Here is a 20,177-nt window from a genome sequence, read left to right as displayed (position 1 = left end):
AGAACGCAAACTCAAAATATTTGAGAATAAAATCCTGAGTCGAATATTCTAACCCAAGAGGAATGGGAATGAGGAATGGCGGAAACTTCATAACGAAAAACTGCATAATTTATACGGTTTACCAAACATTGTTAGTATCATCAAGTCTAGGAGGATTAGGTAGGCAGGTCATGTAGCCAGGACGGGAGAAAGTAAGAACGCTTTTAAAGTTATGACAGGAAGACTAATCGGAAAAGGACTATTAGAAAGACCTAGACGCAAATAGGAGAACAATATTAAGATGGATCTCGCAGAAGTAGGAATACAAAGTAGAAACTGGACCCAGGGCTAAGGACAGAAATCAATGGAGAACTTTTGTGAACGCGACATTGGACCTCCAGGTTCTATAAACCATTGCGTTAGTTAGTTGCTCTTTGGCCCACAGACTGTATTTTGTTATTTTACTATAGGGACTTCCGACTTCTTTTTAAATATATGATATAGTACTTGTAAAAAAGAAATAAAAGCAGTTGTGTCTATTCAAATACAAATAATTAAATTTAAACAAGTGAAAAATACATAAAATGACTGAACAGCATCCAACTCAATGCTAAGAACTCACACTTAACATAAACTTAGTGAAACAGGGATGCTTGCGTACTGTCATTTTGGTGAGATTATTATGCTAACGGTAGTAATAATAAAAGCATATATTAGAATAAATTATTTACAATAAAAAAATAACTGTAAAAGTAAAATATTCAATAAAAGACATTATTTTTAAGGATAAGGATCCGATGGCGAGCGTCAGTTTGACCAGTGCTCCTTTTCGTCGCCGGCAAACCCTTAAGAGTCTTCATCCCGGCGAAATTAAAATACTGCTAATTTTACAGTAATTATGTGATATCTTCAAATAGGTAAAAAAAAAAAAAAAAAAAAAGAAATATGGAACAAGAGCGCCCTAGACAATATTATTTTGCGTGAGGTACCGTTATCACAAGTCACCTAGTGGCTTTATATTTTTAGCTGTTTAGAAACGCGAAAATAAATGCCGATTTTCAAAATGGCTCGAAATCGAAAGCAGATAAGTGAGTCGTGATAACGGTATCTCATGTAAAATGATATTGTCTAGGGCGCTCTTGTTCCACATTTCGATTATCTTTTTATCTATTTGAAGATATCACATAATTACTGTAAAATTAGCGGTATTTTAATTTCGCCGGGAGGAGGCCTCTTAACCTCAGTGTTCTGTTCACCCGCATCTTTCGCATGCACCTCGCGCCGTCCCAGTTTACCTATGTAAGACTCACTGAGTGAAACCTTATGAAGGTACTTTAAAACTGCAGTTCTTATAACATTTTTCGACCATGGCGTTGTCTTCTCTTATTACCTTCTCTACTATTGTGAGATTACGGAAAGCTTACTTCTGATAGATATTTGTACGCACTGTAAACATAGCGAAGGTGAGAAAATTCACCAATTACTGCAATATTTTTTCACGCTATTTCTAGACAACCAAGGGCACTATTTGAATGTTGAATCTTGTGTCAAACATTCCACTATTTGTGTTATTTGGGAGTCATACGTTACATCATTCTGTTATGTGATTACGATTACAGAATAATGACATATTAACCTTGTAAGTTTGTCACCGAAATTTCTGTCGTTATTGTTGCATAATCTTTGGCAACAGCGCCCCAACGCATCACGTGTTCTGTCCAATTGTCAGACGCCAACTTTCTTTAATCGCACACTAGTTGTAAAAGTGATGTTAAGGTAAGAAAATATACGAATTTTTATTATTATTATTATTATTATTATTATTATTATTATTATTATTATTATTATTATTATTATTATTATTTAGAAGCATTAGTGAAACATACAAAGAAGAAAGCCATGTTAGTACTCATTACTTTACCTAAAAATATAAAAGAGAAAACGCATACAAGATCCGCGACATAGTACTTTTCAGTTGCTAAAGATATATCCAGTGATTATACTCACACCAACTGGGTACAAAGATATACGATGTAGCAAAATATAACGATCCTTAGGTATAGTGACCGAAAGAATCTGTTCTTTGTGTCTATAAACAGCCCAAGGTTATACGTATATATGTTCTTGATCGTATCGGCTTCCATACTAATGACCGGTTCCTCACGCCCACATCCAAATATCTTGTCTCTTGTGTAATATAATGTAAGCCCTTATATGAATATGTGCTCATGTGTGTGTGTGTCATCCACTATACATAACTACTAATTTTAATGCTTTTCCTGCGTGACTCACAATCTCACGTGTGTGGTTAAAGGAATACACAGGCTAATGTTGTTCTTCGGTCACCAGGGGAGCAAGGTTACATGTCATCACGAACCATCATTCTTTTAATTACGAGAATAAAAAGAAAGAAAGTGAAAAAATATAGGAACTAGGGCCACTCAGTAAAAGGAATCTTTGTTTCTCTGTGTTTACGTTGAACAGATATCATATTTTAGACGCAAAACAACGAACACACACACATATATATATGTATACCAGTCCACACACAGGAAATTACTGTTGACCTGAGACTCGGTTTATTAACTTTGAAAAAAAAATGAAGGTCGTAAAAAAATTGTTTCAACTTTGTGGACCCAGTCCATAGTTTTCTTGAGATATCCCACGTTTCGAAGTAAAACAACCAAATGGTTTTCAAAAGGTATATGGTTACGGCGCGGTAAAGCTGTTTGGTAAGTCTAACATGGTTTATATACAAACACCATAAAATGTTTTAAATTTTTGTTACTATAATATTTTTTTTTCTGTGAAGCCATTTTTACTCAAAGTTGGCGTCGATAGACTAACACAAAGAACAAAGAGGTAAAAATCCAGAAGATAGAATATATATATATATATATATATATATATATACATTTCATTTTTAATGTTCTTTTTCCTTTCTTTCAGATGCGTTTAAAAACGCCTTTAATTTGTTTTAAAGGTTATGCCAGAGATCTTTCAACAACTTCAAATTTTACACACTGCAGAGGTCTTACTATAATATTAAAATTTTTATAGATTTTTGCTCGGTACCACGAATCATCATACTATGATTTACAAAGATAGATTGTACTTTCAAGATTTTGACATTAATTGCATAAAGTTTATAAATTCTATACACAACATCAGATTTTTTTTTTTTTTTTTTTTTTTTTTTTACTACTTTGACAAACTTCTGATCATGTCTATTCGAAATATCATTATAAAGCTTACAATGAATTTCATAAAAGCGAGATCTGATAACGTTGAAATTTTAACAAATAATCTTATAAAGCCTTTAAATTTAAAACGCCTTGAGTCGATATCGGAATCGGGGTTTATTTGGCTCTCGCTCAGTCGAGCTCGGTCTTGTTTTTCTCATTGAGGCCCGCACTCAGTTGAGCTCGGTCTCGCTTTTCTCAATGAGGCTCACGCTCAATCGAGCTTGGGCTCGCTTTTCTCAATGAGGTTCGCGCTCAATCGAGCTCGGATTCGCTTTTCTCAATGAGGCTTGCACTAGCCTCAATCTCGCTTCCATTTACCTCATTGGGCTCGCACTCACTACGAGTTCGAACTTGATATTACGAATGATATTACTTGATATTCATACGTTCTCGCGTTTAAAGTATTCGATTCGTGATCAACTGAGCCCGGGGCTCGCGAGTTTGCTCACCTTGCAGACTGCACGGAAACTTCTCAATTTCGAGAAAGTTTCCTACTACTAATTATGAAGATGACAATGCTGTTAGTATGTTAAGTTGGTTACTTTTATTAAGCTAGATGTTTTCCTTGGAACAAAACCAGCAATAAAAAATCGAAATATTATTCAGCTAATTAAAGTTATGCATCCTTTCGGATGGTGAACGCTGGGTAGATTGTTAAAGAACATCTTATGTCAGTAGCGTCTGTCGAGGGAATCACATCTGAAAAAAAAAAAAAAAAAAAAAAAATCTGAGAGAAGAAAACTTAAATATGTTTGGAACTTTGTATACAAAATGAGAACATTAGGTACAGTTTTCTTCCTTTAGGTTGTAGCAATATTTTTTCCATTTTTTTTTTTTTTTTTTTTTTTTACCAATGTGACTTCCCTCAAAAGCCACTTTTGCTTGTATTAATAAAACAAGAAGCTATAAAAAGATAGTACAGAGACTGTAAAAAAATGCCCAAAAATGTATTAATGTTACATAAGAATACAAAGTTTAAAAACAAGTGTAAAAACTTACATATCAACTTCTGAAAGCTTCTTAAAAATTCTGCCACCAACGCGTTACAAACCAAAGTGGATAATGAGTCAAATTTTCACTGTGTCCGCCATTTCATCGCTTCCTCCTTTTACGCACACACATATACATAACACACTCACATATGAAGACACACACACACACACATACACACACAGAGAGACAGAAAAGGAAAGAAAAGAGAACGAAAAGTATAAATTTAAGTCAATATGAAAAACGATAAATGAGCTGTCTCACTCTCGTATAATCCCTGGTTATAATTCACTTTTGAAACACGTAAGCAGTGTAGCTTAACTAACTGTTAAGAGTAGGTGACCTCATTCAGTGCCCTCCTACGAAGATGATACAAAGGTTATACTAGCAAATGAACGAAAGAGAGTTCATAGCGATAGCACTGACCTGACCTTACACTTTTATTTCTAACACACATGCCCCTTTACTATGGAAAGAAAGAACACGTTATCTATAGAACGGATAGTCTATTATTCAATCCCGGGTGTGAGATGAAGATTAGTGGTATTAACGAGAATTTTTGTTTTCATCACAAATAGATAGATAAAATAATTAAGAAAGAAAGGTTATTGCAAAACAGAAGAGAAAAACAATTCGTGATTTATTAATTTTAGAAATAACATGATTACAAACATGATATTTTTTTTAAATTATAATCGATCCTTAAAAACACTTCAGTGGATTAGTTGGAAAGCAATCACCTCCGAAACGAACGGTCCCTTGTTCGATCCCATCCGACGCCAACTGAACTTTATGGTGGACAAACACCGTGTGAGTGGGTTATCTCAGGGTTCTCCCATTTCCTCCAACTTGCTTCGTACCGCCAATTTCAACCATCTCATCATCAACGTCTTCGTTACTGGATGCATGATTGTGAGACGTTGCACTAAAATAAATAAAATAAAATACAATAAAAATTCAGACGTTCCGCGTAGTAATGATGAACTCAACAATTCGAAGTTGCGTCCACAGACAGAAAAAAAAAATGTTTGTGGCGTACGTAAAAACTTAGGTTACATGTGTAAATCCTGTAGATTTTGGGCTTAAGAGTCTTCATCCCGGCGAAATTAAAATACCGCTAATTTTACAGTGATTATGTGATATCTTCAAATAGATAAAAGATAATTGAAATATGGAACAAGAGCGCCCTAGACAACATTATTTTGCTTGGGGTACCGTTGTCACAAGTCACCTAGTGGCTTTCCGTTTTCAGCCGTTTAGAAACGTGAAAATAAATGCCGATTTTCAAAATGGCTCGAAATCAGATAAGTGAGTCGTGATAACGGTTTCTCATCTAAAATAATATTGTCTAGGGCGCTGTTGTTCCACATTTCGATTATCTTTTATCTATTTGAAGATATCACATAATTACTGTAAAATTAGCGGTATTTTAATTTCGCCGGGATGAAGACTCTTAACGTACGACTATATGTAACGTTCTGCAACAAACATATAGCTGAAAACGTATGTTTTATAATAGGCCTACTTTCCGTATAAGTGTTCCATCTATACGAAAGACTGTTCGAAGTCTGACAACCTGCAGCGACATCTAAGTGGGAAAGAGGCAGAACGTATGTAGCATATGGATAACGCATGCTTCGTGCAGATTTCCGTAATAAACATACAGATTCCATATATGTGCACAATATACTGTTGTTCGGTTATCGGATTTTTCGCAATCTGAACGCTTGGAACTTACATCTGAGGTGTTCGCGTAGTAATACCAACTGTTCTGTAGCAACCAGTTCCCGTTCCTATATGCATAGTTTGTGGAAATAGTTACTCTTTTCCTAAGAAAATACTGTTTCAAAAAAGTCCTACCAGTTAGTTTAGAGTCTAGCGCATACGCTTTTGGTTGATGTGGTCCCGGATTAAATAGCTGGTAAGAGGGCATAAAAAACAATTGAATGCATTAAACTGTTTCGCATTCCATCATAAATTATAGGTCTATTGACTTCGGTGATGAAGAAGGGTCGCGTAACTTCAATTTCAGTCTCAAAATAAATTAACGAGTGTTTTGACAGTTCACAGTGCATTTTAAGGAAATAAGCCCTTGTTGAATTCTTATTACTCGAAATGCTTCAGAAGAAGTACAGGTTATTCGATTGTAAGTTATATCTGAGAGGTTTCCTTAATTTTCAGTTTATCATGGTTAAAATTTATACTGTATACATATACTTAGTAAATGTTGAGAATGGATGAAGGGTGGTGAGTTTAATAAACATTTGAACAACGCGAACTGATAATAAGGACACGAGTTGTTAAAGCAAAAATTGATTGTAGAAAATTGGTTGGTTGGTTTGTAGTTTAACGTCCCTTTCAGCACCAAGGCCATGTGAGTCGTGAAAATTAAACTTATATAACGTGGAATCCACACTATATGATTTTCCGCGAATGATCAAAGCTCTGTCTTCCAAATTGTACTGATGGTCTGTTGACTAGACAGAATTGCTTTGAAGATAAGTACGTTGGAAATCAACGAACCGTTACATCTAGAGGGAAAAATATATACATTGACAATACTATCTAGAGGGAAACTACACACATTCACAATACTATCCAGAGGGGAAAATATACACATTGACATACTATCTAGAGGGAAACTATACATATTTACAATACTATCTAGAGGGAAACTATACACATTTACAATACTATCTAGAGGGGAAAATATACACTGACAATACTATCTAGAGAGAAAATATACACATCGACGATACTAGTAAGCACTCTAGAATTGTTTGCGCATTGATTTACTTTATTCAAAGTTCCTCAGAGCTGTTTTAAGATACGCGTTAATTATTTTGATGCTTAATGAATTTCGCCAAATTTAACGTTTTTTCTTCTTTTTTCTCGGAAAGTGAGTTTTAACTAAAAAGTAGTGAATGTCCACTCATCCTTATTCTTTCGCCCATTGATTTGTATTGGGAATTATTTTCTGTTTTCTCTGAAATGATCTGGAATTTAAATTCATCATATAAATTAGTGGGCTAAAAATAAAAGGATGACATAGGTACCGGTACTCAGTCCTGGAAAGACTGAGTAGCAACATTAGCTAACACTTTAATCAATAAATAAAATCTTTCTTTCGGTTTAACGTCCCACGATTATGCCCGTTAGGTTAAGGGAGACGGATGATTAAGGCATGTGAATGATGACGAAAGAATCGGTGGAATGAGAGTGTGGGAGGAAAAGAGAATACCCCGAGAAAACTCACGAACACGATGTTGTCCACCACAAGTGTACTTGGCCGGAGATCGAACCAGGGGGCCCATGCACCAGAGGTAAGCATTCTACCACTGAGCCACCGCGCCCCTCAATAAATAAAATTGAGGGCACCAACTGGTTCATTACGTACCAAAATTAAGTGTGAAGAAAACGATTGCATTTTAACACAGAATGTCAAGTCTCTGTATTAAAAAGATGTTTTAGGAAAGAATTCGGCAATACATATACACACATATTTATTTGTTTCATATTTGCTTTAATTTATGAAAAGAAATGAAAATAATGAAGTATAAAGAAATATGGAAAGGACATACGGAAAACTTCCTTTTTCCTTTATAAATAAGGGGGGTTAAAAGAATTATCAGGGGAGATTCGCTTCGAGTATCATATAAAGTTCACTCTCCGCTTGGCTGATTACTGTCCGTGTTTCATGAAGTTGTGACGAGAGCAGCCAAACGAAGATATGCTGTTCATGCAGCGGACGAATATCTTTCTTTCTTTTGGGCTGTCGTTTGAAAACTTTTGAATCTGTTAAAATAAGAAAAATAAAAATTAAAATAAAGAAGAGAAAAGACTAGGCAATGTGTTTTTGAAAGCTTTTGTCGTTAAATCTGTTGCCTTTTGTGCAAGGGAAAGTATCTTTCTGTTTCCTTCATTCTCACTGACTGTATGTCGTTTTTGTCGTCGTCACAGAGGGAAACAGTTGGCCTAGCTACCAAGTAAGCATCTAACGAATTTTCTCGCACTTTCTTATATTGGGTGTCTTATAGAAAACTTTAAAACGAGAGAGAGAGAATGCCGAAGCAAGTCAGAGGAAAACTAAAAATGGAAGGAGAAGAGAAACACAGAGACAATAAGTGATTCACAGTTCCTTTTCCATGAGCTTTTGTTCCTCATTCACTGACCCCTCCGTCCCCCCGTGTCTCCTTCATCACCTCTACTTCCAAAACTCCTGTCTTCATTTGACTTCTTCTGTTACGAATTTTGATGTTAAAATACTTATATAAGAAAGAAAGGACCCAGAAGTACGGTCCAATGCTCTTTGATGCAGGTTTTCGAGGAAGAATTTATCCTCGAGGGCAACGTAACATTTCCCTTCAATCTACGGTAAAATTTAATTTCAAGAAAAGAATTCAACACTGGAATCAGAACAAAGTTCCCTGAAATGTTATATGAATAAATACAAAAAAAAAAAAAAAAAAAAAAATAATTTTTATTGGCTTCCTATTTTTAAGTAACTTTGATCATTTTTGTTCTTCATTTGACTTCTTTAAAGTCAATATTAAGAACAGTATAGATATAACATACGAGATCTACAGAATATTCAATCTTGACCAAACTTAGCACAGAGGTAGATATTGGCTGTTTAATGTGCATGTGGGATATTCTACTATGCAAACCCTCGGTTCTTCAAAGTTGTGGTTTAGACTTAGTCAAATTTCCGCTAAATAATTTCAGTAATTGTTATTCAGAAGAAGAATTAAAATTAGAAATAAATAGAGCAAACCTCTTAAATGCTAATTTGAGGGCAAATGTTAACTAAATACACTGTGCACTTATAATAAAGATTTGCTAAAATCAATGAAGAACGATATTAAATATTGTGTAAATGCAGAATAGAAAAAATACTTATAATAATGATTTACTAAGATCAATGAAGAACGTTTTTTTTCTTTTTCTTCCGCAAGAGGGAAAGTTATTACTAATATTTGTCAGACATGAAGGTTTAAATCTAGTGCTCTCTCACATAGTTTGAGTTCTAAAAAAGAATTATAAATTCTAAATAGACCAACAACTTCCATGAATACATTAGTTTTGCCTACTTTAATGTAACGAATATAAAACTTTTTGTTTGGGTAGATAACATACATCAAGAAACCTATTTAACGTACCGATATATACTATATATCGCAAGAGACAATACTTCAGTATAAAGAATTTAAAAGCATACACACATATGGAGATTCGACATCAGAGCCACCTGATGGGAAACGAAAGCGTTAAGTAAAATAGAGAAGGCGGCTTTTGCGGTTGGCGGATTGGTAAAGTTAACAGAATTACTGAGAAAACGTGTGAAGAAAAAGAGAGTTTTTAAAAAAAGCATAAAGAGAGTGTATGGGGAAGGAAGCAAGGAACAATTAAACACTCATGTCGTCCAAGGATAACAATAACACCAGAAACGCTATCGTTCTCTCACAAACCCATCTGCAGCCGTTACTCTCAACTGTTTGTTTGGGAGTGTAAGAGAGAGAGAGAGAGAGGATACAATATGACTTTATTCACCAAAAGCATTTTCCTCCCCAAAACTCCCTTTACTTGTAGCACTCACTCAACTCACGACTATACCATCTCGCGGCTTCATTATCGGTTTCACTTACATAAACCATCCCCCTACTTCTCCGCCCTGTGTGACGCAACAATCAAGTTATCTACGGACAACAATAGGACGTGAGAGAGAGAGAGAGAGGATTATTCCGTGGAAAGGAAAACACGGCTTTTCTAATGCACGTTTTCCTTGTCTCCACGTTCATTTCTCTGTTGACGGATAATAACTGCTTTACTTCTTCTTCTTCTTCTTCTTCTAGCGTACAGGTCTTAACACAAACATACAAAACCGCACCACATACAGTAGTACTATAGTAAAGAGAGAAGAGGACATAGGAAAATGTATATTTATGCATTTCCAACACATTTCCTTGTCCCTGTGGCACTAACATATAGCTATATAGTGAAAGAAAACGAATGCTACGTTAGTAAAACACAACAAAATGTGTCTTGCTAACTGGGTTTGCTATACACAGATGTGGTTTGCACGTATGTTGTTGAGATAGTGACACAAAATCTTCAGAATTCACAAACGCATTTGCTGTAACCATACCGCATCAGCAAGCAATCCAAATATTAGAGCCTTCTCTTTCTGGAATATATCCTGGAAGAAAATGTATACTTTATATAATACTGTTTGTTTCACTGCTGCCTTCCGCACCGTGAAATAGGTTTATTTTGCAAATTGGCATTACGTTAGACGAAGGAGAAGAAAGAAAGAAAGAAAATGGTAAATGAAGGCGTTATGTAAACGAGACAATCGTCTTCGTTATAGTTTACTCGTATACCAACTGTCTGCTTTTTCTGATGTGTACTGTATATTTTCTTGCTTATACACAAAATGCAAAATATATGTACGGGAAAATCTCGTGGGATGCTGTTTGTCCCATGTACACAGCAGTGCTGTTTTAACTAGTTTAATCTGTTTTGTTTGTATTGATTCTTTCATTAGTTTACACATATGAAGATTTCGTTTGTTTGTTTATTTTCATATAAGTTTCGTTCGCATAAACTACCTGACACCACAGCTCTCATCATGAATGCTTGTTGTGGTTTCAGGCGGACAGCACAAGTTTAAATCCTGGGTCAAACCAACAGCTTCCTCCAAAAGTCGAAATTTCTTGTTTTTTTTTTTTTTTCTAATAATTCAAGTGCTACTGGATTCAAAAATATTGAGTCAACGCCGAAATTTCTCATCCTTCTGTTCTGTAAATGTATTACATAACAGTTAATACGTTTACAATTAAATAATAGTTAATCAAAACAAGTCTCTTGCAAAAATTAGCCTCTGACTTCTTTCACACTCTGTGACTGACAGTCCAAGCGTCTTGAAAATTCTAAACGAAGAGCGTTCATCTCTTCCTAAGTACTTTTCTGTTACCTGTCCCAAATTTTTAGACTTTCAAATCATGTTATTCAAAAAGTACATTGTTTTTATAAGAGAAAGAGTACAGACGAAGTGTAAGATAAAATTTTCACGCTACGTCAATTATTTCCTGTCAAACAAGTAACTATAGCTTTAATGAGAAAGTGTACAAATGTACGTTATTTTTGGGGGAGGGCGGTTCGAACCTGGTGGACCTTCCTGGGTGCACTCCTGCTATATACAAGTATATGAAATCTTACATGTAGAGCGGCTATGTTTGTCGGTATAAGCCAGCGGTTCTCAACCTTTTTTGACTAACGGCACACTTTACTGAACATCTACAACATCGCGACACACTTGTATGACTTTTCATAAATTAATAATAATAATAATAATAATAATAATAATAATAATAATAATAATAATAATAATAATAATAATAATAATAATGTGAGACTATAAGTTTCTATAAAGTAGTGATTCTATATATACTAGGTATGGCCAAAATTTTCCGGAATCCGGATTTCAGAAAATTTATTTTCCGGAATTTTTTTCGAATTCCGAAACTTCCCGATTTTATTTTCCGGATTCAGGAAAGTAAAAATTTCGGAATTGGTCATCCCTAATATATACTGTGTTTTGTCACTGCTGCTGGAGGCATCTACTGGTACAGTCTGTTGCACAATTTATTTTTAACTAATTATTTTTAAATTCTAGAATTTCGCGATACTTCCTATAGGATTCCACGATACACCACTATGTTGCGACACACCGGTTGGGAACCATTACAATACAATTTACACGAAAATACTTGCCAACTATTTCTTAATTCATCTTCGTTCCTATATCTCCAATAGCTCCTTTATTTTCTTGTACATTAAGCCTTTCTTTCTTTCTCTTCTCTCTATCTTTAATCTCTATGGAAATAGTAAATGAAGGTGTTACTATTCTTACGTATAACGGGCAACTTGCTAGCATTCTTTCTTCACGACGTCGTAGTACCTGAGAACAAATCGAGCATAAAAACCGAAGGCTGAGGCCACTTAAGAATCTGCTGAGAAATCAATTCAATTGTGGCTTTGGAAGAAAAGTCCGAGAGCCTCTTCTTTGGCCATTGGCTCTAAACTCTGCAGACTGACTGTCTGTTGGATCGAATGACTGTGAAAGTGGAAATACATTCAAGGGAGAGTGATTTCATCATGTAAGGAAAAAAAAAATCCCTCATTTCTAGAAGTTACTTTGTCTCAATCAATCCCGTCATCACCTTATATTTTACCTTATCTATACCCATTCTACTGAAGATAATTTTGCCATAGAAGACGACTTTTATATTAAATTACTACCTAGTGTACAAACTAATGACAATTATCTCTGGATATGCAGTACAATAGTTCTGCAGCGTTCACTTTCTTCATGGCTTAACGTAAGCTGCATAACGTAAGAACTGAATACTATGTAAGTACTGTCCTTAAGGAAAGTTTGTGTCCAATATACACCTGCACGTGTTTTCAACAAATCAAAGAGGAGGGATGTTAGTTAATGGGATAAATAGTCATATTAGTTATTTTTAAATAATTTAGTAATATCAAGCATATTTTATAATACAGTAATACATATGTATATAAGCTACTAGCAGAATACCCGTACTTCGCACGGGGAGAATATGTTTCATTTTAGACATAAAGGAGTGAATTTGGATTTAAACCGCATCGGAAGTGTCACTGTTCATCTCAGTGACCCCGAAAGCTATGGATTCGACTCTAATATCCGTAATTTTCTATTACACCCCAACTTGCGGGCCTGAATTTGGATTTAATCGAATCGGAAGTGTTATTGTTCATCTCACCGACCCTGGAAACTATGGATTGAGCACTAATATCGGTCATTTTCGATCATTTGTATATATATCTCCTCCCTCCACTAAGTCGCATCATCAAGGTGAGATCACAAAATTCATTCTAGGCCTGAACGTCATCTATGCTGAAAATTTGATCGAGATTAGTCAGGTGGTTCAAGAGATATGAAGTCACAAACATAGTGACTTTCATATATATGATATATACCTTTCAGGGTATGATTCTTCAGAATACTAATGGTGATACCAAAATGTTCTACAAACCTCTACTAAATCAATGGATAAACAACTTTGCAAAAAAAAAAAAAAAAAAAAAGTTTGTTTTCAGTTAATCCTTTTCCTAATAATGAATAAAAACAATTAATTGCATGGACACATTAAAATAAAAACTGAGGAAAGGCTCCTATGCGGAGAAATTACAGAGGTAAAGTTCCAACAGAAATTTTGTACTCGCTATTTAGTCGAACATCAGCGACAGAAAAATTTGTTGGGATTATTTCGTTGTGGAAAGTCAGTCTTTTCAAAAAAAAAAAAAAAAAAAATAATAATAATAATAATAATAATAATAATAATAATAATAATAAATCTTGTCGGTTCAGAGCCTTTATGGTTTATATATAGTGCGAAAAGGGAATGGAAAATGGAAGGTGCTAGGACGTGCTAGCGACCGAGAGACAGAAGGGCCCAAATATTTCTAGTTCTTGAATACAATTATCTGACTTCAAGAAGAAACAATGATTCGCAACACTTTCTCTAGATAGAAAAAAAAAGTAAAAGGAAACCAGTAAAAACTCTGATATTCAATAAAACTATATACTAACTATTGGTATTTTCGAAATTTCTCGTTAAACTCCTTTTACGACAAGAGGAAATATCCCGTTCTTATTGAAAAGGTGTCGGTTCGCCGTACCGTTACGTATCGCCAGAAATAAAACACTGTATGTATATATTACAATTTGTATAATATACCTTAGTATAATGTGTAATTCAATATTTGTAAAACCTATGCTTATTCTCAGCTGTAATGCGTGTGATACGTAATTAACTTACATTTCATTTTTTTCTACCTTCTTAAAATTAATGTTCAATGTAAGAGGACCACTAGCAAACTTCGATGGCAATTGTTTGACGAACACTGTTCTAGGGTATTTTAAATGTTGAGTGTTAAATATGCATGTGTGGTAGAAGTGCTGTGTCCCATGACATACGTATATGGGATGCCTTTAAAACTTTTTTTTTTTTTTTTTTTTTAATCATGGAAGGAAGAAGCCATTCCTCAGCGTTCGATGTGACGACAGAGTGAAGCTAGTGTTCTTATGCTGATAAAATATATTCCAGACAGACATCAACATACACACATGTATACGAAGGACAGAACACAACATAAGAGTTAAGTGTTCGTTTTTCATACCGTCCATGTTTCCATCCTCTTTTTTAAACACTAGATGATAGACACTATCTTCAATTCTTTTTCGTTTTTTCCTTCAACCAATCTACTTTACGGTACACCCACGTACATTCCTCACTAAAGGGGAGAGTATGACAAACACACACAAAAAAGAAAGAAAAATTAAGGAGAAGGGGAACAAGAGAGTGTATATAGGCAGAAGGCAGACCGTATTCCTTCGATATGTGGTGCGGCATCGTTTGATCTGATGGAAACAGCCTCCTGGGGACGAGGAAGTCCGAATGAAGTGTATCGTTGTACCTCCCCAATCGGCCACCGCTAAAACGGAAGACTCTGACCTCCACCTTTGACCTCTTCCTTCCCAGTCAGGACAGGACCCACTGATAAACCTTTCTGCCTTTCATAGTTATCTATCAACGTAGATTGGTTTTGTAGAATAGATTCGTGAAAGAAGAATGGATTTTTCTTTTTTAACGAAACGTTGAAAGAAAGTTGTATTCCGTTTTGGGGCATAAATATTCATTTGACAGCTGTTGGCGTCTGAAGGTATACAAAGATCAACAGAACATTCTTTTATGTCTAAAATAAATATTAAGTATAAGAAGTTACTACATGGGCTGTCGCTGAGCGTGAAGCTCCTATGTTTTACATTTTACAGTAAAGTGACATCAAATCAAGTTCCACAGCATCTAGTAACAAAATATGATTGTTTATATTTCATTTACAAAGAGAAATTACATTAAAAAACAATAGATTATAAGAAACTGTAATGGGATAATTATATTGGGAATGAGGCTAGTCACTGATCTTGTAAGCGAGATACAAAGTGCTTCAAAAGGGACACATAACGAGACTCGGAAGAAATCAATAGCATGTGCAAACAAATATATAAAGACAAGATTCATGGAAATCATAAGCTGTTTTGTATTAAGGGTCTTCACTACAGCGAAATTAAATTACCGCTAATTGTAGAGTTTTTCTGTAATATCTTCAAAACAAATAAAAATATTCGGAATACAGGAACGTAGTGAACTAGACAATACTATTTTGCATGTGATACCCTTAACACAATTCACCTATCTGCGTTGGGTATGCCGCTATTTACAGAACCCGCAAAAAATGTTAAATCTATCTACAGTTGCAAATCGAAAGCAAATAGATGAGTTGTGATAACGGTATCACATGCAAAATCGTATTTTCTAGTTCACTACGTTTCTGCTTTTCGAATATTTTTATTTGTTTTGAAGATATTACAGAAAAACTCTAAAATTAGCGGTAGTTTAATTTCGCTGTAGGAAGACACTTAAGAGTCTTCATCCCGACGAAATTAAAATACCGCTAATTTTACAGTATTTATGTGATATCTTCAAATAGATAAAAGATAATTGAAATATGGAACAAGAGCGCCCTAGACAACATTATTTAGCGTGAGGTACCGTTATCACAAGTCACCTAGTGGCTTTCCGTTTTCAGCTGTTTAGAAACGCGAAAATAAATGCCGATTTTCAAAATGGCTCGAAATCGAAAGCAGATAAGTGAGTCGTGATAACGGTTTCTCGTGTAAAATAATATTGTCTAGGGCGCTCTTGTTCCACATTTTGATTATCTTTTATCTATTTAAAGATATCACATAATGACTGTAAAATTAGCGGTATTTTAATTTCGCCGGGATAAAAACTCTTAAGATTAATACTGTAATGTAAGTTTATGTTATTTATTTGTGGAACATGGTTGATTTGTAAAGAATAAACTGTTCAATTAATGTAAATGTGTGTTGTTTGTTAGTTAGCAATAGAAATGTTAATCTTCATATTTTAAAAGACCAAGAACTCGCTCATGGAACGTTTCCTATGGTGAACTAAAGCTGAGTTTAGTTTCATATAGCAAACCATGAAGTTCAAACCCAAGTTGTGAACTCTATTCTCTATCTACGCTACAACTAAACCAATCTAATATGCACTGGTTAGATTTTCATTTCTTCCATTTCTCTAATGACCTCCATTCTTCCCCGAAAAGCGTTCACCTCCGGTGCTTGGGGTCCCTGGTTCGATCCCAGCTCGCGCCGTGTGGACTTTGTGGTGGACAAACACCGTGCTCGTGGGTTTTCCAGGGGTTCTCCCGTTTCCTCCCACCTTCTTCATTCCACCATTTCATTCATCTCTCATCATCGCCGTCTCCTTTAGCCTAATCGGCATAACCGTGGGACGTAAAACTTAAAGATTTCATTTCATTTCATTTCTTCCCCGAAAAGTACATTTTGGTTTTCCAAGAACCAAAGTTTGGAAACCCATTAGAATTTCTGACTTTAAAAAAAAAAAGTCAAATAACGCGTGCCATAAAAGACAACTTCAGACAAGTAACAGTGATACATGTGCACTACGTCAAAGAGTTTGGTTTATATAGCGTAACATTTTTTGAATTAATACTGAAACCGGAAGTTCTAGTGCATTTCTATCACTTCCGGTTTTACTAGAAAGTTAAGGATGGAAATGAAATATATTCTTGGGACGTTTGATTGACTACAGAAAATCGTTTCTTGCTACCTATTACCGGTTTTGCTCTATAGTGATCAACGTTAAAACCGGAAATGGTTGATTTATACCACTTCCGGTGGATGGATTACCTCCATTAACGAATTCGATTTCTAACTTTTGACCCCTTATATGCTGGTCAAAAGTGATGATGATCCATCAAATAGTTCGTGATCTTTTTGTCTACCAGATGGACGGACACACGGACAGAGAGTATAAACCAACCTCCTTTAAAAAAAATCCTTCATACAACCAGATAGACTGAAGCTGTTCCTGAGCTCATGGAACTTTTTTTCACCTGTATGTTGGTTAATGTTGCATAACGGGAGGTTTCTTAAGATTCGCTGTTTTCTCCGAATATCTAACAATCATAGAATATCCTTAGGCCGATATAAAGAAGCTTTATTGGGATCCGCACACGCAAGGTAATTTCTTTTGTAGCGAATACGGGAAAACTCTTCTAAAGAAAGTTTAGCCGCTTTGCTCTAACCCTCGCAGCAATATAAGAGTATATTACACTATGAACATGCATTAATAGCGCGCAAAATATGATTTTAGAAAGAGACTCGCGTAGGTTCTTTCCAGATTGAAAGTACCATGTAAATAATGTTACCATTTTCACTTTTTATTTATTTATTTATTTATTTATTTATTTATTTATTTATTTACTATGATCCAGCATGGTTTCCGAAGCGTAGAAACACATCAGATGCTATATATAAAAATTAACTGAATTTTATTAGTAAGAACGTTCGAAGCATTTGACATAATATCACACAAAATTTTGTTGTACAGACTTGAGTAATGTAGAATACGAAGAGAAGTGTTATCTTGATTTGTTAACTATTTAAATTACAGAAAATTGACTTCTGAAATGGAAACTTTTGAAATGAATTTAGAACTAACTATAAAGTACGGCGTTCCGCAAGGAATACTCTTAGGATTACTTCTGTTCCTGTCTATATACAAGTACTTCTCTACATTTGGAAATTCCAATGTATTACAGGATTGTAATTTGTACTATGAATATTGCAATATTTCTTTTTCCAATAAATTTCGAATATTTGCCTAGTGAGATTGACGTTGATGCTAGGGATAGCAAAAATTTCGGAAATAATTCGGAATTTGAAAAAACCCAGAATCCAGAAAAATTCCGGAATTCGCAAAAATTCCGAAATTTTTACGGAATCGACATAATTTCGAAATTCGGAATTTTTATGAATATCGATTTTTTTTTTCGAAATTGAGATTTTTTCCGAAATCGTTCTTTTCTGAAATCCGGATTTTTTCCAAATTTACTTTCCGGCTTGCGGAAAGTAAACATTCTGGAATTGACCATCCTTATACTTAATACTGACAAAAATTCGAGTATGGATGCTGACTGCGAGATTCAAACGCGGGATCTTGTTATTGTGAAACTAGAACATCATCTACTATTCATCTACGTTTACTCAACCAGTCTCTAAACAAGTAAATTCCTAAGCAAATAGATTGTCAAAATAAAAAATAAAGTAAAATAAAATACACACAGTCTAATGGTCCGAAGGATTCTTCTAAGTTGTCGGAGGTTAAGCAAACAGAAGTCAGAAAGGGTAGGAACTCTCTGGCCACGGTATGTACGCTTAGTGAATGGAAAGAATTTCCCAACTTTTCTCAACTTCTTATTCTATTTCTTCTTTTGAATTCATTCGTCCTTGCTTCTTTCTTTCTTCCTTCCTTTTTTTTTAAAAGAAGATGGGTATAGAGACAGAGGGAGAGCCTTCTGGCGTAGATCCGATACATAGTGCTAACCGACAGACCACAAAAAAGTCTCTCCCACTTGTATCTTGGATCATTTCCCACTGTTTTCTTGTCTCTTGCAGGGAAGTCGCTCTTCTTCTCTCTCACACTCCGACTTTTGGGTGCTACACGCACCGAAAAACTTATGTAACAAGGAAAAGGCCTCTGGGTAAAGAAAGTGAAGTGTGTGTGTGTGTATGTGTTTGTAAAAGGGGTAGAGAGACAGACAGACAGATCTTCCGTAACTCAGTTAGGATAGTTCACTTCTCTTTTCGTTTGTGAAGAAACCCAAAAGTCACTCGCAGGAAAAGATTTTTTCCCCTATTTTTCTTCAGAAAAAACACTATAGAATCTGACTGACTTGAGTTATTAGAATTTAAAAAAAAATTAAAAATTATTGCTTATTTTATACAGTCAATTTAAGAATAGTGTGTGCCTCTCTGATACAATTTACTGTGCCGATAATTCCGGCATTGGCGAATCAATTATCTACATATCATCACAGCAAGTACAACGGACCCATGGTTCGCGAACAAATCGGTTTACCAACAGTTTTTTGAACAAGTTTTCTCTCGGCTTAACACACTTCCGATATAAGGTACCCTGATTACTTACAACGTCAAGGAGTACTGTAATACTTTTTTCTTCTTTCTTTCTTTCTTTCTCTCTCTGTGAGGTCGACATTTCTGATGAGCCTTCTCCATAATCCCCTGTTAGATCTTTCTCCCTGAAGCCAATCTTAAGGTTAGTGTAAAGGGACAAGTTTTGCCGATAGAATTCCCTACAATCTTCGTCTCTCTCCCATGTATTTTTTACCTTTTACGAAAATTTACAATTTCTTTTATAAATTTCAACCTAGAGACTTCAAATTTTTAAAGAAGGACCTTCATAACCTATTAAAGAAAACAATCCCGTACCGATTTTTTATTTAGAATTTTCTTCATTTTTGAAACAGTTCCATTGTCAAAGGTTTGGATATCCATTTCAACAATGAAGAAACTTCCAAATAAAAAATTAGCACGGATTATTGCTTTCGATAGATTATGAAGTTCCTTTTCTAAAAATTTGAAGTCTGTAGGTTGAAATTTGCAATATAAATCGTGAATTTTTATGAAAGATAAAACATACATGGGAGAGATACAAAGACTGTAGCGCCATCTATTGGTAAAACTTGTCCCTTTAAACCAACCTTAACCATATTCATCCATTTTCTTCTTGGTCTACCTCTACCTCTCTTTCCATTCACTTCCATGCTATCACTCTTCTGATCATATAATCGCTTGTTCTTCCTATTAGGTGACCTTACCACTGGAGTATTCTTTCTCACGTCTTCTTAGATATCTGTACCATCTTAACTGTTTCTCTTATTATGTCAATCCTAAACATGCAGACCAGTCTTCTCATATCGGTAACATTCAATCTTTTATTCCTC

General features: G+C 34.9%; 1 protein-coding gene across 5 annotated transcripts in view; it reads right to left on the bottom strand.

The window, feature by feature from the left end:
* The window catches only part of zfh1 (Zn finger homeodomain 1), a 746,119-nt gene that overhangs the window by 376,910 nt on the left and 349,032 nt on the right, over nt 1-20,177 (bottom strand). Inside the window, exon 1 of one of the 5 annotated variants that reach the window (XM_081748991.1) lies at nt 4,224-4,450. The exons of the other annotated variants lie outside the window; for them this stretch is intronic. The gene's annotated coding sequence lies outside the window, so the exon portion shown is untranslated. Of the gene's footprint in view, nt 1-4,223; nt 4,451-20,177 lie in introns of those variants that run through there. 5 annotated transcript variants of the gene reach the window in all.

Source organism: Thermobia domestica, chromosome 2, assembly GCF_964235325.1.
Source record: "Thermobia domestica chromosome 2, izTheDome1.hap1.1, whole genome shotgun sequence".
NCBI lineage: Eukaryota > Metazoa > Arthropoda > Insecta > Zygentoma > Lepismatidae > Thermobia > Thermobia domestica.
This window is presented reverse-complemented; position numbering and strand designations above follow the sequence as displayed.